General features: G+C 42.2%; 1 protein-coding gene across 30 annotated transcripts in view; it reads left to right on the forward strand.

Annotated features, from left to right (window-relative positions):
• The window catches only part of ZMIZ1 (zinc finger MIZ-type containing 1), a 480,632-nt gene that overhangs the window by 10,141 nt on the left and 445,408 nt on the right, over window positions 1-25,083 (forward strand). The window contains exon 1 of one of the 30 annotated variants that reach the window (XM_043551266.1): window positions 18,006-18,367. The exons of the other annotated variants lie outside the window; for them this stretch is intronic. The gene's annotated coding sequence lies outside the window, so the exon portion shown is untranslated. Of the gene's footprint in view, window positions 1-18,005; window positions 18,368-25,083 lie in introns of those variants that run through there. 30 annotated transcript variants of the gene reach the window in all.

The raw sequence follows: 25,083 nt of genomic DNA on the forward strand, positions 1-25,083 counted from the left end.
GCACTTTCAAAGAAAGCTTCCTCTTTTTGTTCTGCTGCAGGTTGATGCACTTTTACATTTGATTTAACAATTTGTATCTAAGATTGGAATGCTCCTTCTAAAAGGAACCTGGTTTAGTGAACTTTCTCCTCACAATGCTTCTTTGATTATTATATCTCTTCAATCCAACTTTATTAAAGAACTTTATAAACTTTAAGTACACCTCATGATGGCACTGCTATGTAGGTATTATCCCCATTTTATGGAAACTGAGGCACTGCGAAGTAGTTCCTTGTTTGTGAACGCTGGGTGCAGATAAAGTATACAGTTACTGAAAACTCTAATGCAACTTAACTGTGGACTCCCTGCTGCTCCACCATAATAAAATCTGCATCTTTGTGCACTCCTACCCAATTCATCTTTTCTGCTGCTCCTCCCCAATAGCCCTCTTATCTGACAAGCTTTTAAAACTGCTTGTGGTGGTTCTTCAAATGACCTGTGTAAGGAGTGTTGAAAATCAAGAGACTGAATGGGGAAGAAATATTTGGTCAAACTTTTTTAAACTTTTGTTTTTTGTTAACACACACAAAGCTCTAATGCACAATGAACAGTTGGGAGAAATGACATCTTTGTTAAATATCTCACACCCACATCTTTCAGTTATAGTGTAAGAGCTCACTTCAGTCATCCGACGCCTACAAGAAGTCTTCTAGCAAAATCATATCTGATACTTCTAAGCAGTGTTCCCTCTAATTTTTCCGACTCATGTACGGAATGAATTGTGTTATGTGCACCAATATAGAGGTGATGTGTGACACATCATCTCCATACTGGTGCACATAACAAAATTCATGTGGCTGGGTGAGGTTGAGGGGTTCGGAGTGTGCGAGGGGGCTCAGGGCTGGGGCAGAGGATTGGGGCATGGAGAGGGGTGAGGGCTCCAGCTTGGGGTGCGGGCTCCAGGGTAGGGCTAGGGAGGAGGGGCTTAGGGCTGGGGCAGAGGGTTGGAGTGCGGAGGGGTGAGGGCTCCAGCTGGGGGTGCAGGCTCTGGGGGTGGGGCTGGGGATGAGGGTTTTGGGATGCAGGCTGCCCTGGGGCTATGGCGGGAAGAGAGGACTCCCCCCAGTTCTCTCTCCCCACAGCAGCACCTGGGCTGGGGGGTGGGGCTGGAGGGGTACTTCTCCCCACTATGGCAGCTCTGGCCGGGCTGGGCTGGGGGAGGGGCTCCTCTCTCCAGCAGCTCCAGAGGGGCTGGGTCGGGCCAGGCCATGGGACATGTGCGGCCCTAAATAGCCTGCTGCGTGGCCTTGCAGTTTACAGGAAACCTAGCGTCTAAGGTATAAGTGCAAGCAAAGAAAAACCCATTCAGACTTTGTTTATACTTCATAAAGAAGCATGAGGCAGACACAAGCCCAATATTTTTTAAAATCCTGTGCTGGTGACTTTGAATTGTAATTTCCGTGTCATGTCTGTGTGCTAGGACTTACAGGGTTACATTTTCCGAGGTGATAGGCACCTATTTTTAGGATTATTATTTGTGTTTTGTATTAAAGTAGAAATTGGGGATTGGGACTGCATTATGATAGCCACTCTACAAACACATAGTAAAAGACAGTCCTTGCCCCAGAGAGCTTGCAGTTGATTAAAATCGGTATTTCAGAAAATCAGGCCTCTTTTAACTCAGACCACTGGTTTGACAGGCAGAGGGGTATAATAGTAATTCTAGTAACTTTCTTTTGAAACTCCCTGAAATACTAATAAATATTTTTCTGTCAGGACTGTCAGAATACACAGTGGTGTGGTGTGTAGCTTTTACTGGCACTGGTTTGAATTGACCTACATAACTGACCAGTTGCAAAGCCATTTGATAATAATGAGGACATCTTAACCACCTGCCGATAAAATCTGTAAATCAGACCACACACCATCATATATTCCCTGTGTTTGTGCGCATAGTATTGTGTATGCAGTTTTGCGTTATGTATGTTTTGTGCTTTAAACTCTGGATCTTTTGGTTTCATCAACCTGGAAGTCCTCTATGCAGGATTCCGATTCACTTTAAAGGAAATTGTGCATGCAAATGGTCGAATTCCAGGATCAGGACCAGAAAAGGCAAGAGCCCTTGTATGCTGCAGCTTTATTGTGATAATTTGTTCTGCTGTAGAAGATGGAGAAAAATTTGCTCAGAAGCATTTATTTAGGAAGCTAAAAAACTAGGACCTTATCTGGCATTGGTTTAAATAAGTGGGAGTGGCACTGATTTGGTAATATCATTGACACAGATTAAAAGCAGAGGGTATGAAAGTAAACTGCTCTGTAGGAACTGTAGTTTGGATAGATGACATCTTAGTCTATTTATCCATGCTCTTACAGTTGCCATTTAAGGGCAGATTCAACAACAGTAAATAACGTGTCTTAAATGTTTATCCAGAACAATTTACTAAGTAAATCTGCCAAAATATGTACAGATCCACTGGCTCTTACAACTTTCCCCCTCCACTTCTCTCTCAGCCTGCCTTGCCAGAAAATACCTCTTTGTGCTCAGGAATAAGAAGAGGTCTGCAACAAAATATTTAATGTGCTCAATTCGGTTTTACTATTGTAGTTCCCTTAACTAAAACACAGAGATGTTAAGCATCTATGTTGAAGATTGGACATATTTCCATGGGTTGCACTAGAATGTAAGTTGACTGATTGGTGCAGTGTGTTAATACATTATCTTTAATCTTTGGATATCTGGGTTCAGTGCTATCTTAGGCCATAGGGGTTCCTTGCTCATTTTAACTGATATTAGATCTGTTAGATACAACAACAACACTGATTCATGTAGTACAACTATCCCACAAGCTTGCGCTGTATCTGGTAGTACCCTGCCTGGCTCTACTCAGTGCCGTTAGGTGAATGTAGGGTTGCCAACTTTCTAATCGTACAAAACAGAACACCCTTGCCCCACCCTATGCCCCACTCCTTCCCTGAGGCCCTGCCCTTGCACCTTCTCCGAGGCCACTTCCTCCATCATCCCTTCCTCTGTTGCTCGCTCTCCCGTACCCTCACTCACTTTCACTGGGCTGGCTCAGGGGGTTGAGGTGCAGGGGGGGTCTGGGCTATGGGCTGGGGGTGCGGGCTCTGGGTGGGGCCAGAAATTGGGGGTGCAGGAGAGGGCTGGGGTAGGGGGTTGGGGAGCGGATACGGGGTCCAGGCGACGCTTACCACAGCTCCCAGAAAGTGGCTGGCCGCCCCTTGATCCATGGGCAGCCAGGGAGGCTCTGTGCACTGTCCCTGTGCTCACAGGCATTGCCCCTGCAGCTCCCATTGGTCGTGGTTCCCGACCAATGGGAGCTGTGGAGCCGGCCCTTGGGGCGGGGGCAGCGTGCAGAGCCTCCTTGGCCGCTCATGCATCTAGGAGCTGCAGGGACCTGCCGGCCGCTCCTGGGAGCTGCGCGGAGCTAGGGCAGGCACGGAGCCTGCCTTAGACCCAGGCTCCCGCTGCGCTGCTGACCAGACTTTTAATGGCCCAGTTGGCGGTGCTGACTGGAGCTGCCAGGGCCCCTTTTTGACTGGGTGTTCTGGTCAAAAACTGGATGCTTCGCAACCCTAGGTGAATGTATTTATCATTGAAGTAAGGAGGGGAAAAAAAATCACATGAATATATACTAATTTTGTTCCATTTGCAACAGTTCATTACTAAGGCGAAGTGAGATGCTTAACAATAGGTTTTTGATCATGGCTTCATGTAATTGTTTCACTAGATTCCTTTCACACTTAAATGCAAAAAATGAAAACACCCTGATAGATTCCAAGTAATTTGCCCACTCCAATCCTTATTGACTTTATTATGATGTGACATGTCTTGAAAGAATATGAAAATTATTTTCTCAGTGCATAAATTTCGTTATAACGGTTTGTGAAATTCTTGTGTCCAGTTCCTATTTTGGGAATAGTCCTGTCATGAAAGCGCGGTCAAAATTTCTGATATTTCTTTGCAGAAGAATTTCAAGTATTTCTGAGACTGCTGTATAGTTTAGTACTTTGTACCTCACTGAACTTGGTTTAAACAAAGAAAAACAGAGGCCTGGCATGTCATTTTTAGCTCCCCGTTGTCTGAAACTGTCTTTCAATAGAGAGAAATAAAAATATTTGTAATATTGCCAGCATCTTGTCCTAGTAATTTCCCAGTGTATTAAGTCACAACATGATGAAACATAGTTCATATCTCCTGGCGCATTAAATATATTTTAAAATACTTATATTTTTCTGTTTATTCCCCCAGGCTCTCGTGAATTCTCACTTTATTTTATGGCAGAAATTGGTAAGGCAGGACAGTGATCTGACGTTTTTTTTTTTTTAATGGAAGAAGCAAAGAATTTGGAGCCAAGTTTCTTTCTTCACTTCCAATGTGGATACGGAAACATTTTCAAAGGAGGCTAAAGATGAGCTACACATATGCCAATCCCTTTTAAAAGATTGCTTGGCTTCTTTCTTAAATAAATACAAAACCCTAATAAACAACACTGAAAAGGCAGGTGTTCTCTGGCAACCGCTGTGTTTGAAGATAGATATGGCTTGTTTTGTGAATGTGTAATATTTTTAGTTTGAGATACAAACACACACCCTGATATAACTACCATACCCTTTCCATTTACTTTAAAACCTAAGGGGTCTAAGGTCCAATTTTCTTAAGGTATTAAGGTGTTGCTGTGCTGAACATTGCAATGCCTAACTGATTTAGGAGCCTAAATGTTGATTGAATGTAGCCCCGCAAGTGCCTAAATCCCTTTTGAAAATGAGATTTAGTCTTCTATATCACATAGAGTTGTGACACTGAGCACAGGAGTGTCTACATACTTTTAAAAATCTGGGTCTCAACACTTACAATTACTGTATATTGGCCTGCCCTTGCCCACACATGCGGATGAGCAACTTAAGTTGCTCTGAGTACACCTAGATGCTTGGGTTAGTAAAGATATGTGCTTAAATGTTCTCAGGATTGTGCCCTAAAGGTTTCATGCCAGGAAGTAAGTTCAGATTTGTGATTTGTGTCTTAAAAACAAATATGGCTTAAACCAGGGGTCGGCAACCTACGGCATGCGTGCCAAAGACGGCACGCGAGCTGATTTTTAATGGCATGCTGCTGCCTGCCGGGTCCCAGCCGCCGGCCCCGCTCAGCCCGCTGCCGAACCCAGGCCGGGACCCCGGCAGGCAGCAGCGTGCCATTAAAAATCCTGCCCATCCGGGCCCACGGTGGCAGGGTGAAGAAGCTTGCTCCTGCTGGCTGCTGCTGCAGGGCAGGCGAGGTCCCCCTTCCCCCACCTCTTCCCCCAGTGTGCGGGGTTCCTGCCCCATCTCCTCTCCCTCCCTGCTGCCGATCCGCTGATGGCCCTTGCAAGGGAGGGGGAGAAGTGGAGCCGCAGTGTGCTTGCTGCTTCGGGGAGGAGGCGGAGAAGATGTGGGGACGGGGCCTTGGGGAAGGGGGGTGGAATCAGGGCATATCCCCTCCAGCCCCCTGCCGTGAGCTGCTCTGGGCAGGGGGCTGGGAGCACCCTCAGAACCCTAGCCCACACCCCCAGCCCTCTGCCCTGACCCCTACACCCCCCTCACACACACCCAGCCCTCTGCCCTGACCCCTACACCCCCCCACGACCACAGCCGTGACTCCAGCACCCCCCACACATACCCAGCCCTCCCATGCCCTGACTCCCACACCCTCCTCACACATCCCCACACCCCATGCCCTAACTCTTGCACCCCCCACATTCTCACCCCCACCCTGAGCACCAAACAGGAGCTCCTGCCCCCCTCCCCATTCCTACCTGCACCCCTCACACCAAATGGGCGCTGCCCAGGTAAGCACTCCACACCCAAACCTCCTGCCCCAACCCTGAGCCCCCTCCCTCATTCTAGCTCCTGGCCAGACCCTACACTCCAACCCCCAGCCTGCTCCTTCACCCCCAGCCCTGTGCTCAGTGCACTCCCACCCTCAGCTCAGTGAAGAGAGAGGGGAGGAGAATGGGCTAGAACCAGGGAGAACTCTATGTGGGCAGGGCCAGGATCCCAGACCGGAAGCGGGCTGAGCGGGGCCAGCAGCCAGGACCCTGGCTGGCAGGAGCTGGTGGACGGAACCCCAGACCGGCAGCGGGCTGAGCTGCTCAGCCTACTGCCGGTCTGGGGTCCCGGCTGCCTGCCTCGCTCAGCCCGCTGCCAGTCTGGGTTTCTGGCTGTCGGCCCCTTGCCAGCTGGGGTCCCGGCTGCAGGCCCTGCCCAGCCTGCTGCCGGCCTAGGTGAACGGAACCCCAGGCTGGCAGCGGGCTGAATGGTCCGGCGGTGTAATTTTAATTTAATTTAATTTTAAATTAAGCTTCTTAAACGTTTTGAAAACCTTGTTTACTTTACATACGACAATAGTTTAGTTATATAATATATAGACTTACAGAGAGAGCCCTTCTAAAAAACATTAAAATGTATTACTGGCACGCGCAACCTTAAATTAAAGTGAATAAATGAAGACTTGGCACACCACTTCTGAAAGGTTGCTGACCCCTGGCTTAAACAATACTTGTAAGTGGATCAGGTTTGAAAATGTTCCGAGATGTGTTTGTTTTTTTTTCCATGTTGATAATGCTTAAATCCTCCTGCCCCAATGTTAAGAAAATTTAACGAATGAGGGATGCTCCAAATGTTGTTAGTTTTTCATTGCTATTTTTGAGTGACTAGGATGAGGAACTTCAAGAGTTCAGTTCAACAGTTGGAGTTCTCCACCTGTGTCTTTCTGCCACATCAGTGGATCAGGACAACATCAGGTGAATTTTAGGCAATTGGAACAAACTCCCCTTTTCAGTTGTGGCTCCCACTGTTCTTAAGAGCGTGTGTGAGAGAGACTAAGTATTTGTGATTTTCTTAATTTAACTAGAAACATTTGCTCCAAGCTGAAAGCTCGCAGGGACAGCCTCAGCCTGAAAGCAGCCTTTAAATTTGTGTGTCCTTGTATATTTGTGTGTTGTAGCATCTATAGAGAAGGATAGAGAGAGAGTGTCTTCCAGTTACACACAGAGATGGAGGAAAAGTGAGCGAAAGTGCGTGTGAGAGAAATTCCATTTGTAAAGAATACAGTATATCGATTAAAAGCTAGGCTAGCTTTTAGTTGGCTACTTTTATCCCTAAAAAACTGCAGGTTTAATTTTAGACTGAACTTTTTTCCTAAATGTTGTTAGCTGGAGGATGAGGGGTTTAATACAGATGTAAATGTCGGAATGGTGAGCCTAAAAAATAGTTTGAGCATCATACAACTTTGAACAGCATGTGGTTCTCTATTTAGCATACTATTTAAAAGCTAAAAGAAAAGGAGTACTTGTGGCACCTTAGAGACTAACCAATTTATTTGAGCATAAGCTTTCGTGAGCTACAGCTCACTTCATTGGATACCTGTAGCTCACGAAAGCTTATGCTCAAATAAATTGGTTAGTCTCAAAGGTGCCACAAATACTCCTTTTCTTTTTGCAAATTCAGACTAACACGGCTGCTACTCTGAAACCTATTTGAAAGCTGATTTTGTTTTTTAACCTGGAAAATAGACTACTGTGTAGAAACTAATTGTTTTTTTAGGGGCCATTATTCGACAGGTTCAATTCTGTACACTTCTGGAAATACACACTGATATGATCAGACCAAACTTTTCTAAGGGTGATAAGATTGCACAAATGTGACTGATCAATATCTGAATACTACATGGTTTTACACTCCAGCTGTCCTACAATAGCTTAATATGATGGTATGAGCCGAAGCATGGTTTTTCTTTTTGCTTTTAGAGGTTTAGGTCAAGAGCCTTAATTTGTCATTTGTAATTTGGTTTTTGTGTTTTTTATCATCTTTTAAAATGTAAATAATGCTTGACTACAGAAATGGTAGCCTTCAGGCACCCTCCTTCTGTAACTTGATGATTAACATTTTTGACTTGAGTGTTGTAGTTTTAGGTTGTGTAGTTTGCATAGTGTTTGAAAGAGTGAATGTACTACAGAAACGGTGTTGTCTAGTGATTAAAGCAGACAACTAGGTGTCAAGAATCCAGAACTGATGACGTCCAACATTCATCCATTATGAGCCAGGCCGCCCAAAATCATAAGGTTGTAAATAATAATTCACTTGGGGTTCTTTTTATTTGCCTTCTGGTTTTCGTTCCTTTAGAATTCATGCCTACAAGTTTTTCCCCACAACCATCAGTGCTAGAAATGTCCTTTGCTTTCATTTAAAAAGAAAAAAAGAAAAAAAAAAGAGATTTTCATTATTGCTTGAGTCCACTATCTCACACTTTGCCTCAGTTTGCTGTCTCTGAAATGTTTGTTTATGAACAATTATTTACGAAACTGGGGGCTTAATTTTCAAAAATACAAAACACCTGCAGCTCCCACTGACTTAAGTGGCAGCTGTGGAGGCTTGGTACCTTTTGAAACTCAAATTCTAGATGTGAAGAAAATTCTTCCTCAGATAGGAGGATCTCTATATGGGGAAATAACGTAGCTCAGCCCCCACACCCATTAGTCTGAAATAGCCTGAATCTGTTGACTTATAGGACATGTTGGAAAGCCCATCTATTTGAAAGGGGGAAGAATAGTGAGGGAATAGTAAATGGTGAGTGGGGTTGTTTTTTGTTTGTTTACCTTTTGCTTGGTCATTTTGGGCGAGAGTGGGAGAAGAGAGAGGGTGAAGTGAAAATGCTGGATTTGTAACCTTTATAACATATATATTGCATTTTTAAATATTTGTAAGGGGCTCTGAGAGTCTGAGCTGTAGAAATTTTTACCTTTTATTTAACAAATGCACATAAATCCATAGTGCTGCTAGATACAAATACTGTTGGAGGTATTTAATTGCTTGTGTGTGTGTGTGTGTGAGAGAGAGAGAGAGAGATACGACTTTTATCTCTGTCGGTCAAGTCCACTTTAATTGCTGTGCTCTGTTCATTGTTCCAACATCTAAATGCAGCTTGTGAATCGGTTTGATTAAAATTGCACCTCTAGGTGTACGCTCTAAATACCTTAGGTACTTCACCTACAAACCAACTGTAGAATTGCTGGTAAGAATGACAGCTGCAGGCAATAAATGAGGACAATAATAGAAGTCTCAGTGCTAGAACATCATAAATCATGAGGAGAGAGCAGTATGTGTGCTGACAAATCAACGAGCAGCTGCAAACAGCACTTTCCAGGTAAGAATTATTGCACTGGCTTCTGATAAGTACTCAGAATACACCTCTAGCCCTTATATGTGGATGACTTCCCTGCTGCGTTGCCAGTCACGGTCATGTAATCAATAGAGTTCTGGTAGTTTGACTTGGTGTGGTAACTGTTTTGCAGGGTGTCATATACATTCTGTACTATGGACTTTCATTTTCATCCAAGGCATATTCAGGTGTGAGCTTTCTGTTTCTATGAGGAAAATCCTAATGCCTTTCCATCAGAGAAGTTATTTTACTTAATTTCCTAAGAGACTTTGGAGAACAGTTCTTGACAGCTGAAGAGAATGGATTGTTTTCCACTGTTTTAAAACCAATTTACTTTGTTAGCTCGTGGGGGTGGGACTGGGGAGGAAGGGGGGAAGAGGAGAGATAATGCACACGTGAGTGGTTTTTGGTTTTTTGCCTTGGTAGAAAAAGATGAAAATGCAGCCATGTAGGTAAATGAGATGGCAATATGCATCCTATAGAAAGCCAGCGTGTATTCTACTGTTAAAAAAACCTAAAACTATTTTGTGTGTTTGTGTGTGTAATGATGGTGTAAAACAGTTGTCTGTCAAAGAATTAAGTGACTAGAATGTCTCTTTTGAACCCCACAAACTGGAGTATTAAAATGCATGTCCCATATAAAATAATCTTTAATTAAGTTATATTCATACTGGATTAAAGTGCCAGAACATGACTTTAACATACAGATGTTCATATTTAAATTAAATCTAAATCTCCTGATTTGTTGTCCATTAATTTACTTTCATCTTGCCACATCATAGGTTTAATTTTAGCTCAGATCAGTGTTACTTTAGTGCTGTCTCATTTTAGTACCTATTTACAATGAGCTTGATCTTGGTCCAATTCTGAGACCTATATGTCCACAGTAAAAAAAAAAAAAAAAAAAATCATTACAATTATCACTTACCAATAATCTTGATAGAGATTTCAGCAGACTAATGTTCTGTATTCACATGTAGGGGCCTTGACTTCACTAGGAAAAAAGTGCTAACACATATTAAGTAACACCTGTTAAAATCCTAATGTAGACAAGGCAAATTGTAGATTTAACATGTTAGCTGTCTGAGGGAAATAGTAGGCTCCCAACCCCTAAGATTTACCTCAACCAGCTGAGAGGTGTATCAGCAACAGTTGTCTTTGTCTACACTAGGATTGCTAACAGGTGTCACAAAGCTCTTAGGCCTGGTTTAAACCTAAAACACAAGTCGACCAAGCGATGTCATTTAGGGGTATGAAAAATTCACTGCCCCCAAGAGTAGGATGGCCACTGATGCATCTCTAGAATACAGGACATCATCTCAGTTGCACAAACTTCCAGGATGGCATGAGCCTACCACAGTCTGTGTTACTTCACATGCATGGTGAGTGCAAGGTCGCGCCATATAAGGATGCCATTTTGAAGAGAGCGTCACCCAGGTCGTGGCAGCAAGGGTGGAGCCTGCGCTTTGCAAAATGGAATCCTCAGTGTGTCCATGATGATACCAGATAAAACCATGTCCGGTTATATATTAGTACCAGACAGGGACAAACCATACAAAACCAAAACTGTCTAGCTTAAAACTGGATGAATGGGCTGCCTACCTGAGAGATGAAGTTAAGATGACTTAAGCACTAGTGTAGACATCACAAGGTCGATGGAAGAATTCTGCTGTCAACCTAGCTACTGCCTCTTGGAGGTGTGGATTAACTAAAGTGACAGAAAAACCCATTCTGTCTCTGTAATAAATGTTTGCATTACAGTGCTATAGCAGCCCAGCTGCTGTGGAGTATGCAGTGTAGACATAGCCGGAGTGAACTACCCCTAGATGCATTCTCCTGACCTCTCAGTCCATACCTCCAAAGAGGGTACAGGTACAATAATTAAGCAGATGTGAGGATACTTAAATTTTGCTATACCTGCTCTGTGGCTTCAAGTCACTGGACTCCAGGTCTGTTAAGGCAATCATATGAAAGGTACCAGATTGCACTACGCTACTGGGAAAAAAAAATTATAAAGACAAACAGTATATCCTAAGAGAAATGTTTCTTTTAAACAGACAGCTTTTAAAGCAGACAGAATCATGTGTGCTCAAAACTACAGATCCCAAGATGCACTTAAAAAAAAAAAAGTCTAGAAATAGCCATAGTTAGCCTGTAACCACTTCACACCACTCCCAAAGCAAAAATCAAAGGAATATTGTCAAATCTCTGAAGAAGGTAAATTTGGAGGTCTTCAAATCCAGTGTGATGGATTTTCTAGGGAAGAAACACTTTCTTTAACATATTTTTCTCTTCTAAAGCTGACAGGGTAAGAAACTTACATATCTACTATGTAGTCATTCATGTGTAAATGGCCCATGTAAGCCTTGACAAACAGAGGTCATCTTTTCCTAACATCACTTTGGTATAAAGCTCTAAAAAAGGGTAACATTTCAACTTGGTTGGTAGCATCATTATTATTAGGGAGTAAGTAAAAGTCACAGTAAATCTGTGCTAAGAAGCCGTTGCTGCCAATGGAAATCATCAGGGACCAAGAAAAACCAAGAACAAAACAAACACAGACAAAGAACTTAACCCTGCCAGTCAGTGAGACTTACTGACTGTAGCCAATTCCCGTTCGAAGCCCTTGGTCCAGTTTATGAACGTAGAAGGCTGAAACCCTTTTGATCTTCAGTGAAGTGATTCGGAGTACTGAAACGATGCTGGAAACACTCTGCCTGAAGCATACCACTTCAGGCTGTGATCCAATCATTCCTCTGAAAGTAGACTAGGTTAGCCTGGCCAGTACAAAGGAGAAATCTCCAAAGAACCCCCTCTTCCCTCCAACTGGTGCTGCAGGGCAAATTGTGTTTGGTTCTTCAGTATGTGTCATTCTTCCCTTTGTCAGTACTCAACAAATGCTACACTATGGTTCTATAAGATACTGAGCCTAAGGCCTGGTCTGCACTAGGAGCTTGTTTCTCAGGGGTGTGGATTTTTCACATCCCTGAGAGATGTAGCTATACTGACCTATCCCCCAATGTAGACAGCGCTAGGTCGATGGAACCCCTCCTGTTGCCATAGTTAGTGTCTACACTGAGGCTTTGTCTACACTAAAGAGCTTACAGTGACTCAGCTTTACTGATGCAGCTGCACTGCTGTAAGATCTCTCATGTAGTTGCTCTATGCCGACAGGACAGAGCTCTCCTGTCGACATAATTAATCCGCCCCCAACGAGCAACGGTAGCTATGCTGGGGGGAGAACCTCTCTGGCCAACATAGCACTGTACACACTAATGCTTATGCTGGCGTAACTTATATCGCTCAGGGGTTGGAATATTCCCATAAGTTTTGCTAACGTAAGTGGTAGTGTAGACATGGCCAGAAGCGTTACAGCGGCACAACTGCAGCATTTTAAGTGTAGACATACCCTTAGATGAGCCATAGAGCCAAGGTCCTGAGCATTCATGGCCATTTAAGATTCCATGACAATTCTGGCAAGTGTAGATTTAATTAACACAGATTTAGTCATTTAGTTTTCTCTAGAACAACCAGTTCAGTTCCTCTGGTTCAGACGAAGTTCATATTTCCACAGATCCAAAATCTTCATGTGAATCTTACTAAACACATTGAGTTTTGCTATAAAACTGGCAATTTATTAGATAGTCTCCCCTATCCTGGGACCTTTTTCCCTGAGAAATTTGGTGAGAGACAGGGCTATGACCTTGAAGCCCATGTCCTGACACCTTTGAGGTGGGATATCGCTAGGGCCCTATCAAATTCACGGTCCATTTTTGTAAATTTCATGGTCATAGCATTTTAAAAATATTGAATTTCATGGGTTCAGATATTTAAATCTTAAATTTCACGGTGTTGTAACAAAGCATGAATATGTATTTAAAAACAGCAAAATATTAACATGTAAAAGCCCTTGAGACTTAATGGTGTTTCTCAAACTGGGAGTCTCGACCCAAAAGGGGATCACAAGAATATTGGAGCAGGGTCGCAGTCGCGGTATTACCACCTTTACTTCTGCGCTGCCTTGACAACAGTGGCTGCTGGCCGGGTGCCCACCTCTGAAGGCAGTGTAGAAGTAAGGGGGGGCAATACCCATGAGCCCTTTAGTATAGCATTGCGACCCCCTTTTGGGTCGGGACCCCAGTTTGAATATGTAATATAGGGTAAAAGTACACAAGAGATAAGATTTCAGGGTCCATGACACATTTTTCATGACTGTGAATTTGGCCGGGCCCTAGGTATAGTTACAGAATAAATCCTGTTACAATAAATGAACAGCTGGGACTAGAACCCTGGTTCTCATGCTCCAGAAACACAGGCCCCTACTCACTGAACTAAAGGAGAACTGCAGTACCAGCAGCTCTCATAGCCTCTTTGGGGGCCAGCCGCTAGTTATCAACCTTGCTCACTCATGCATACAAAACCAGTACAGTACAGTCAGCTGCTTCTTGGGAGGGACTAGCTGTCAAGTAGGCCAAGTGGCCGAATCCCTTAGCTGCTTGCTTGACCAACTCCCTGTTCAATTTTTGAAGCTTTAAAGCTTAGATTGGCAGGGAGGGGGGCTGAAGTACTGCAGGAGGAGTTTGAGGTTTTGGTATTTTGCACATTGTACAGTTCCTAGCATAATGGGGTCCTGGTCCCTTACTGGGGCTCCTAGGCACTTTAGTAATAGACATAATAAATAATAATCTCTAGTGTCAACCTAGAAATTAGTTCTAATGTCCAATTGATATTAATTTATCTGCTTGTTTAAGTTCCCCAAGAAACACTGAGTGCAATATTCTTTGCTCCCTGATTTTTAATACTGTTGTGTAGTCTACGCACTGCTTCTGTGCGTTCTTAAGCAGCTGCCAGGTTTTGCCCTAGAGGTGGTTGCATCAGTTCAGTATTGATGGATAAAGTCATTAGGATTACTCTGTGGGTGCTTAGGTAATATATCTGTCATGTGCTTTAGAATCCTTGGGAATGAAATATTTCTCTTGATTATATAAAACGTGTGTGTGTGTGAAGGTGTGTGTGAGAGAGAGAGATTTAAGGGGTTCTTCCTCCACTGATGTGCATAATGGGAGGCACAAAGCATATGTTAAATGGAGAATAGAAATGAATTGAATAAATGTCTTCAACTTCCTAAAGAACAAATAGATGGAACAAATGTACACAAACTAGGGACTTGGTCCTGCAAATGCTTATGCACAGGCTGAACATTCGGCACTCTGAGTAGTCTCAGTGAAGTCAATAGAACTAGTTTATGTTGTGTTTGTACAGCACCTAGCACAATGCAGTCCTGCTCCATGATTGGGAGTGCTAGGCGCTGTAGTAATACAAATAACAAATAACAATACATTAATTAATAACAAAGTTAAGCATGTGTACAAGCATTTCAGGATCAGGGCTAGGGCTCATCTCTGTGTTGTGTAAAATTTTTGACTAGAATAGTGCTGCAAACAGAATAACTGTCCTCTCTTTTCAGCCTTTATTATAAAACAACCCAGAAGAATGATCCTGTCACACATTCTCTGTAGCTGCTGTCAGGAAAGCCTCCCATACCTCTCATAGAGCCTTGAATTATGCATGCTTCTCAAACTTAAATAATTTTTTTTAAAATTTTTTTTACTAATTGCAACTGGTTGGAAAACAAAAAACACAAAAATCATACACATCTTCGTGTAATTTTCCCCATAATTTTCCATCAAAAGTTGGTTTGGACAACATTTTTCTGACCAATTCTGCACATTTTCCCGGGTTACTAGTTTTTTGGGTCCATTAAATGAGCTTCTGTAAAAGTGGCCCAAATCTAGTATGTCCTAAGCACTTCCCATGTGAAAATCAGGCCCCTTTAAGGTAACTCAAGTTGGACACCCAAAAAGAGTCTCCCGAAATCACTAGTCACCTTTGAAAATGTAGAGCAAACATTTTCTTCGTGCATAGAATTTGTCATTTTTCCTTTCATGAATGGTTGCTTTAATAATAATTCTCAGGACAAAATTTCATGTTGAAACCCCTCTATTTCAAAAGGATCCGCCTTAGAGATTTGTACGTTACGCATATAAGTGCTGGAAGTAGAGGTGATGGGGGTGCTGTTGTACCCGCTGGCTTGAAATGGTTTCCATCATATACAAAGTTTACAATTTGGTTCAATGGCTCTCAGCACCCCAACTATAAAAATTGTTCCAGCACCCCTGATTACACACACATTTGATTAACACTTTTCAGACATCTATCTGTTGAAAAATACAGATTGAATTAAGTCAAATCATATTGTTTAAAATATTTAAGCAGAGGACTTCATCTTTAAACTCTCAGAATGTGTCATCAGAACCCCTTTTTATATGAAAACTTTTTTCCTGTCAAAGGGAATGTAATATGTAGGTGCTAAAATCTGTAATTATTACTAAATCTTACTTTTGAGGGTTCACTGTATTGTTGTTTGAATAACACAAAGTAGGAAATTCATTGAAAGTGGCACTCATAATTAAAATTATTAATAATTTTTTTACCTGTGCCATTAATAACTCATTTACAGTATTAAAGAGATACCAATCTGAAATCTAGTCAGTTAAAAAAAATTGTTTGAAGTATTTCATTTACTACTGAGTTACCCTACCAATTTGCATGGCTTTATAGTCATACTTTCCCCTTTAAAAAAAACAAACAAAAGTGTTTCTTTCCCCTGTTGGTATGTATAAGACATAAACAGAGGAAACTGACATATGAAATGACGAAACTGACTCTACAGAGCGCTGTCAAATGCACAATATATTACCAGGCCCTGATCCCACAATGGGAGTTGGGATTACTCACTTTGTAAAATTAAGCACCATGCATAAGTCCTTGGAGGATTTGAGCCGTATATATTTACACAGTTAAAGAAATATGTGTATATATACTCTTTTTCTGGAAACAATGGACCCAGTCCTATAAAAGATTTCTACTGGATGGAGGGAGAAAAGAGTGTCTCGGGATTAAGGCACTGACTGAATTGGGATTCCGGTTGTCCGGGTTCAATTCTGTCCTGCACTACAGACATGGGTGAATCACTTAAACTCTCTGGAAATTGGTGTCCCACCTGTAAAAAGGAAAATAGCAGTCCCATTCTCTGTCTGACTTGTCTGTCTGGAGCAGGGATTGCCTTCCTTCATTTTTTGTACAGAAACAAGCACAATGGAGCATCAGTCTCTGTTGGAGCCTCAAGGTATTATTGTAAAATAACTCTTTATGAATAATCTCAATTCAGTCAGTAGAACTAAGGATACTCAGGTGCCCTGGGTTTCAGAGAAAGGCTTGTGTGGTAACTGCTTCTGTGGGTAGTTCTTAGGTGCTATTATGTGTTTTGAGAAAAGCTGTCAGCACATGGAAACCTGAGAGTCCAGCAGCCATGTGTTGATGTGACACTGATTTTAGTTCCCTCACTCTGCTTCCTTCCTTGGAGGATTGGCAAGCAAATTATAACATCAACCAGCGTGCTATGTAGGAAACTGCCCTTCAGGGAGAGGGATGGTGGGAGAACACTTAGATGCCAAATCGGATTCTCATTAGGCATTTCTGCTTGGACTTTACAGGTCTGTGGACAGTAGTTAAGACTCAGATGGAGATGCATGCTCTTCGCAAGAGGGAGAGGGGGAAATTCTGTTGGATAAATACAGGTGTTTCAATTTACCTATGCTTATCCCGCACAGAGATGCAGCACTGTGTGTTCCAGCAGAGCTGATGGGGAGAGTTGGGTTGTGGGGGGGAGGGAGAGGAGGGAATGGTGGCAGGCTTTCAGTTCAAATCAGTGCTTTGTATTTAGAGACTATGTTAAACAATGGGAATTCTGCAGAGAACTCTGTGTGTGTGTGTGTGTGTGTGTGTGTGTGTGTGTGTGTGTGTGTGTTTCCTTGCAAGTTGTGAAATCAGACTGAATTTTCCCAAAACCTGCTTAATGAAGAGTAATTTTACTCAGTCATGTGGTTGAATCAGATGACTTCCAATGTGTCCTCAAGCCCAGGGTTGCTGTAAACACCAAGATGCTGTTTAAGATTCTCATATACAGAATTATTTTAATGTTCACACTTTTATTTTTCTTTTGCAAGGAAGATGCCCTTGGCGGTTATTGACCTGTTTACAGTCTCTGAGATGGTTTGTGGGGGAAGTGGGCATTATCCATGTTGATTCTGTACATTCACATAAAGGAAACAGATGCTAGACACTAGTTTTGAGAAGCCGCTGAAGGAGGAGGTATAAAAGGAGCGTGCATCCAGGGGAGAATTCATCTGGGCGGGAGGGGTGTGACAGGGGTGCTGGAACAATTTGTACAGTGGGGGTGCTGAGAGCCATTGAACCAAACTATAAACCCGTAAACTATAAATGATGAAAACCACTTCAAACCCCAGGGGTGCTGCAGCACCCTTAGTTCCAGCACCTGGGCGGGGGGAGGGGAGTGTTCTTTCCATGATGATGCCCCACCAGAAAAGAGGGGAGGATGGGAGACCTGCTTGGCTTGTGTGGCTTTGGACCCACGGATGGACTGCTAGTGCTAGCAGCTACAGCAAGAGTCTGGGGCTTGATGTAATTGGCAAAGGGGCTGAAGCATGTGTGTCTCTCCTCTTCCACCCCCTCCCCCACCCCCCAGAGAGGGGGAGCCTGGGACCGCTGATGGAAACACGATTAGCATCAGCTGGGTTCCCGCAGCCGGCTGCGATGTGCCCTAGAGCTAGGGGAGCCGAGGGGGTGAAAGATGGGGGAGGAGGCTGGAAAAGGGATAGGTATGGGGGGAGGGGAAGGAGAGAGAGCCTCTTAAGTGCAGATTCAGTTCCTCGTGATCTGTGCAAGGCAGAGGGATTAATTGGAGGAGAAATGGCATCGCCAAAGCTACAGCATCCCCTTGCTCTGTGGCTGAAGATCAGGTCCTTCTGGGGCCCTGCGATCTGCTCTGTGTGTGGATTAAGGTTGTGAAGCCGAGTGCAGCTGACAGAAATTCAATGCAGGCAGAGAAGAGCAGCTGGTCTCTAGCCAGTGTGTTTTAAATGCTTTTTTTTGCTGCACAGCTGGAAGCTGAATGAGTTTGCTTCAGTGGAAGAAAACTCAGCCCTTGGTGCTTGTGTAAACACAGTTTGAGAGACAACAGCCTTGACAAAGAAACTGAAATGTGACTTGCACATCAGAAGTACAGTGTGAGGGAGAACTGTATTTATACAAGTTGGTAAAGTTTTATGTTTTTGTTGTGTTTCAATGAAAGAGGTTGGCTCTATTCTATGGATTAGAGTGGCAGGAATAGACAGTGTAAGACCTTGTATGTGTTTTTTGCCCAGGGTACCGAATGCAAACATTGAATCCTTGGTAGCTGGCATTCGGTGGTAAAAGCAGTGCAAACAATGCCAGAGGATCTGAGCTGTGTTGTGGCTGTATTGCACTTACTGTCCAGGGAAGCATTTAGGACACTTAATCTATGAATATTGTGTGCTATGTTTTGCCTCTTTTGTGCAGTAAAACTATTACAGTGATGTTCAAGTTCAATTGAATGGATTTTTATCTTCAAATCCCATTAAGTATTAAGTTTTTGGGGGGAGGGGCATTGATAGTTTTTACTTAGGAATATAGTATATAGCAGGGGTCGGCAGCCTTTCAGAAGTGGTGTGCCGAGTCTTCGCTCTAATTTAAGGTTTCGCGTGCCAGTAAATACATTTTAACGTTTTTAGAAGGTCTCTTTCTATAAGTCAATAATATATAACTAAACTGTTGTTGTATGTAAAGTAAATAAGGTTTTTAAAATGTTTAAGAAGCTTCATTTAAAATTAAATTAAAATGCAGAGCCCCCCGGACCGGTGGCCAGGACCTGGGCAGTGTGAGTGCCACTGAAAATCAGCTCGTGTGCCGCCGATTGCCTACCCCTGGTATATAAATATCTTTTAGTTTTAAATTGCAGCATTTTTGTGATCAACAAGCTGTTCAGTGTTTTGATACCCCCCACCCCCAGTTAGTTTAAAAAGCAATTACTTAATACAGCTTTCATGCTTTATTGGGCTTTCCTTTCTCTTCCCCCTGTTGATCTGGATTGTGTGTGTTGTCTGTGGGGGGAGGGAATCATTATATAGGTTGGTCGAGCACTTCCTTTTGTATATGCTTTTAGCTGTAAAAAGGGTGGTTGAGAGGTTGTGACCACGTGAGTGGTAATTTTATTTATGTTGGTCTCCTTTCAAACTGTCACAGTAAATCTATTTTACTTGTCACTTTGTAAATCATTATACAGGATTAAACCTTTTACCAGCTTTTAAGAATTCTGCAATCATTTTAAGCACCTTCTCTTCCCTCCCTTTTTCCCCTCCCCCAGTTCTGTTGAGTGTCTAGTGCTCTTATTAGAAATCCTGACTCTTCGCCCCATCTTGAAAAAGATATATTAGAATTAGAAAAAGTACAAAGAAGGGCAACGAAAATGAATAGGGGTATGGATTAGGGATGTAAAATATTAAACAGTTAAATAGTTAACCCATAAGTATTAATCTTACAGTTAATATGTTGCAGTTAACGTTTAAAACAGATTGGTAAATGATTTCATGACACTAATATCTAATGTGCACATTAAAAATGCCGCAGCAATACCTGGGGAGCGCTGGAGGTTGGAGCGCTCTCGCAGCTTGGGGCACCGCTGCATCAGTCCGTGCCCGGCAGAGAGGACACCGCTGGGGGCAGCCCCGCAACAGCCCCCACCCCCCCCCGGCTCTGCTTCTCTTGCAGCTGGCTGCAGCAGTGGGTCTGCCCGGGAACTACTGGCTCTGCCAGAACATTTGGATCTTCCCTGGCACCGCTGCTCTCCTGGCAATGATCCGCCAAACTAGTGCAGTGCCTAGTAATTGGGAGAGCAAGGGGTGGGATCAGAGCAAGGCGCGCAGTGCCCAGCGATGCACATGTAAATGATGCCCCAACCCACTGAACTCCACCTCTGAGGAGAGACAGCAAGGTGGGCCCCTCCTCCCAAGTCTTGTTAACGATTAAACGGTTAACCGATATAATTTCAATAGTTTAAATGGATACTTCTAAAAATGATATTTACATCCCTAGTATGGAACAGCTTCCATCTGAAGAGAGATTAAAAATAATACTGGGACCGCTCATTTTAGAAAAGAGACAACTAAGGGGGGAACCTGATATAATCAGAGAAAATCATGAATGGTGTGGAGGTGAATAAGGAAGTGTTATTTTACTCCTTCACATAAAACATGAACCAGGGGTCACCCAATGAAATTAATAGGTTTAAAACAGCAGGTTTAAAACAAACATGAGGAAGTACTTCAGACAGCACACAGTCAACCTGTGGAACTCATTGCCAGGGAATGTTGTGAAGGCCAAAACTATAACTGGGTTAAAAAAGAATGAGAAGTTCATGGAGCATAGGTCCTTCAATGGCTATTAGCCAAGACAGTCAGGGACGCAACCCCATGCCCTGGGTGTCCCTAAGCCTGTGACTGCCAAAAGCTGGGACTGAATGACGGGGAATGGATCTCTTGACAGATTGCTTATTGTTCTCATTCCTTCTGAAGCATTTGGCATTGGCCAGTGTTGGAAGATAGGATATGGGGCTAGGTGGGTAATTGGGTTAAACCAGTATGGTGGTTCTTATGACTACTCAGATAATATTGTACACGATTAGGAGGAAATACTTTGTCTCCAGAATGTAACTGACATTTTCAAAGGCAAAGCTGGAACAAAGGAGACTTTGAACTGTGCAAAGATTTTAAAAGTTAAATAATATTTTGAATGTTATAGTTCTAATGTTTTTCCTATTGTCATGGGAGACTTGGATCAGGTCCCAGGACTGTGGTTAACTTTGCCAACACTCTTAGGTCTTATTTAGTACTGCTGAGGAGTTCAAAATATGAAACTGTTCTAGCTAATTCTCTTCCCCCGAGAAGACATGACAGTATAGGATAAAGGCTCCTTACTCACAAATAAAGAGTAATAATTATGGGTTTTTCTTTTATATATGGTCCAGTTCTATTTTTAGTAGACGCTAATGAAACTTACTTTGTGTTATACAGTGTGGCGAGCTATTCACTGACCACCTTTCCATCTGAGGGGATTATCTGGGGCTAGTTTGAGATGTTTTAGTGAAGTCTATCATCACTGGGTTGGAAAAGTGAATATAACAAACGTGTGACTTGGGGTGAATGTAAATTGTTAGGAATGGAACACAGTTTGTGCAGTGTTCTATTCACATTTTAGGCTTTCTGAAAGGAAATAATTTCATAGAATGGGTATAAATAGGTCGGAGGTCAAAACTATGTCTTTAATAATAAAAATAAATCATGCGTGCTTCTTAATGCCATCCCTAATAACAACTGTGGTGCCTGAGGAGCAAAAATAAGGTAGGCTATGTTCACTTTTTTTTCTGAAGCTTATTTCTTTAATGTAATGGTAAGTAAGGGCCTGATCCTGTAAACATTTAAGCATATGCACAATTAGCTAATGCTAGTCATCCTATTGATAACAGATTTTACTAATGTAGGTGTGACGGGTTGGATCACAGAAACCCCCTGGGAGCTGCCACCTGATGTGCCCAGGCTACTTCTGCTCCTGCTTTCCTGCCCTGGCAGCTTAGGACTTCAGTGCCCTGCCTGGTTTGAGCCCAACCCGCTAGCCTGCTGCAAACCCAGACCCAGGTCTGAACCACGTCTCCTAACAGCTGTAGGCTTAACTGAAAGCAGCTTACAGAAGTGTTCCTGTCTTTAACGCTCAGATGCCCAACTCCCAGTGGGGTCCAAACCCGAAATAAATCCGTTTTACCCTGTATAAAGCTTATACAGGGTAAACTCATAAATTGTTTGCCCTCTATAACACTGATAGAGAGAGATTCACAGCTGTTTGCCCCCCCAAGTATTAATACATACTCTGGGTTAATTAATAAGTAAAAAGTGATTTTATTAAATACAGAAAGTAGGATTTAAGTGGTTCCAAGTAGTAACAGACAGAACAAAATGAATTACCAAGCAAAATAAAATAAAACCTGCAAATCTATGCTAATACAGTAAGAAGCTGAATACAGATAAAATCTCACCCTCAGAGATGTTCCAATAAGCCTCTTTTACAGACTAGCCTCCTTCTAGTCTGGGTCCAGCAAGCAGTCACACCCCCTGTAATTACTGTAGTTTGTTCCAGTTTCTTTCAGGTATCCTTGGGGGTGAAGAGGCTATCTCTTTAGTCAGCTGAAGACAAAATGGAGGGGCCTCCCAGGGGTTTAAATAGACTTTCTCTTGTGAGTGGAGACCCCTTCCTCTCTCCTATGCAAAGTCCAGGTACAAAATGGAGTTTTGGAGTCACCTGGGCAAGTCACATGTCCATGCATGACTGAGTTCCTTACCAGCCAAGCCACATTCATGGGAAAGCTCAGATGTAGATTGGCGTCTCCAAGTTCATTGTTGGCTTAAGGGCTTCTTGATTGGGCACTTACTGAGAATAGTCTTTTCTCAGGAAGCTGACCAACTGCTTCACTAAAACCTACTTAGAATCAGACAGGTATACAGCCAATATTCATAACTTTGAATACAAAAATGATACATGCATACAAATAGGATTAATAGATTCAGTAGCTCATAACCTCTACAGAGATATGTTACATGGCATATGTAGCATCAAACATATTCCACTTATGTCATATATATACATTCATAAGCATATTTCCATAAAGCCTTATGGGGGCACCGTCACAGTAGGGCCTAATGCTGGTGTGGAGTTTTAAAAATTCCAATGGAAAGGTTTGTTTTTTGTGTGTGGTATTTTTAAAACCAAGTAAAGAAACATTATAAACCAATATGAAACTGACTTGCTTGTTTTTCCATTGCCTGAACTTAAAGAAGTGCAAAAAAGAACTTTTAGTTTTAACAATCCAAGACACCTTGTTAAAATAGTTGTACTTTCAACTTAGTGTCCCTTTAAAGCTTAAATTATAAGGAGTATAATTTAAAAGGGGAAAAAATGCTCTTAGTACATGAATTCTGTAAATGCTTTAAATGTATGTGTAACATTATTTATGTGACTGGTTCAGTAGAATTCAGTGCGACTGCTCTCACAAGATAAACATTTTCTTGCATCTTTCAAAGACCAGAGTCTAGTTATTTAGCTTTTTTCTCTTATGTCAGTTATTTGACATAAGATGTCATTAATGTGATGTCATTTATGTGACATCAGATTATCTGCATATGGTTGTCATGACAGCATTTGAACTTGTAACTTTAAGGATGTAAGTCTAAGGCTTTTATTGGTTTATGAAGTCTCTTAGGGCTCATTTTCCATTTATATATCCTTCCTGTTCCTTCCCGAGAGGCCTATTATTATTATAATATGTAATGATAGCTTATCAGACCAGATTATCCTGGTGTAACTTGCTTTTAATATGTTAACTTTAAAGTGAACTTGGTGGTTGAGTTGAAAGCAAAGCACAGAACCGCATTTCAGTCAGTTTCTCTGGCAAATAAACTTCCCCTTTCAAACTTCCAGTAGGATACATCCATTTCCTAGATGGTAAGGTGAGTGTATGGCAAATACATAATAAAGGTGTGTTACATAGCTTCCTGTTGGACCTGGTAAAAATGCAGTAAATCAAGCATGTGGGGGCACCAGAAAACTAATCAGATGCTAAAGAGATTTCATGACTATTAAGTACTTTACACTTAAGCAGTCTTTCTTTTTTTTTTTTTTAAATAGTCCAAAACATTAGTTACTATGTCTGTCTCCATGCAAGCTGTATGGGGAGAAAAAAGTCTCAGTTTAGGGTGATGTTTATCAGCTTGCACATGCTAGTGTTTGACCTATAGAATAAGTCAATTTGCATTTTGGAAAACCACTAAATCTAAAAGCCACACAGAGTCAGCAGTGTGTACAAATAAATAGCATAAGCAAAGCGTGTCACTTTGATTCTTGATACTAAATATAGAATTTGAGGATAGACTATACATCCAGTGTGCCCTCTTAAACACATTGGACACAATTAGGTAACCGATTGTAATTGAAATGCTTAAGTTAGTTGTTTTTTCAGGCTTTCAGTCTTAGTGCCTAGAGTTAGTTGTACTCAGTAAGTCAAGAATAAACCTGTAAATGCATGTTGGGTGTCTGCTGACCTGTTTATTCCCAATTGAGTGGAGTATCCATTAGAGTTGCACACTTTCAGGCTGTTACAAGTATTGCAAAACAACTATTGTGAAGTTTTTTAGACAATTGGTGCATTAAGTGATTTTAAAATGTAAGATGGGCCCAGATCCTCAGAGGTACATTTAGTTTTATCCAAATATGGTGGCTCAAATGCATATCTAGTACCATGGAAACAGTACTGGGAAATTCTGCTTTCAGGGCCTTCTTGTTTTTTTCTTTTCTGAAAAGAGGTGAAATATTCCCCATGCATTCCTGTATACAGACTGCTTTCTCTGTAGGGAGTTCCAGCATATTAAATTAGTCTGTTTAATGGGAGTGAATACAAGGGAATAAAAATCCCATGCAATAGGAAAACTCAATCTCCTTTTGAAAACTTTCCCCAGTTAGCAGTGAACATCAGCCAAAGAACCTTCATTGTATCTATGAGGGGAAAACTTTTTGTCATTATACCTGTCCCAAAAGTGAATGCTATAGGGTATGGTTGTATGATTTGAAGTAGTAGTATGAATCTAGGGGAATGTTTGCTAAATATGTTAATAGCTTCAGAGTAAACAAGTAATTCAGCTGCCCTTACTCAAAGGTATATGCTCAAATTCAAGAAGAGAATTTAACAGAGACAAGACCTCAACCCAAATCTATTCACCTTCATAGCCGTGTGCTTGGGGAGAGGATAAGGCGAGCCTTGTGGAGGGGGAAGATAGAGACTAAATATACTGCAGCATTCATTTCTCAATCTGGAAACAATCTAATTGCATGTATCTCTCATGTATCTC

Source organism: Chelonia mydas, chromosome 7 (genome assembly GCF_015237465.2).
Source record: "Chelonia mydas isolate rCheMyd1 chromosome 7, rCheMyd1.pri.v2, whole genome shotgun sequence".
Taxonomy (NCBI): domain Eukaryota; kingdom Metazoa; phylum Chordata; order Testudines; family Cheloniidae; genus Chelonia; species Chelonia mydas.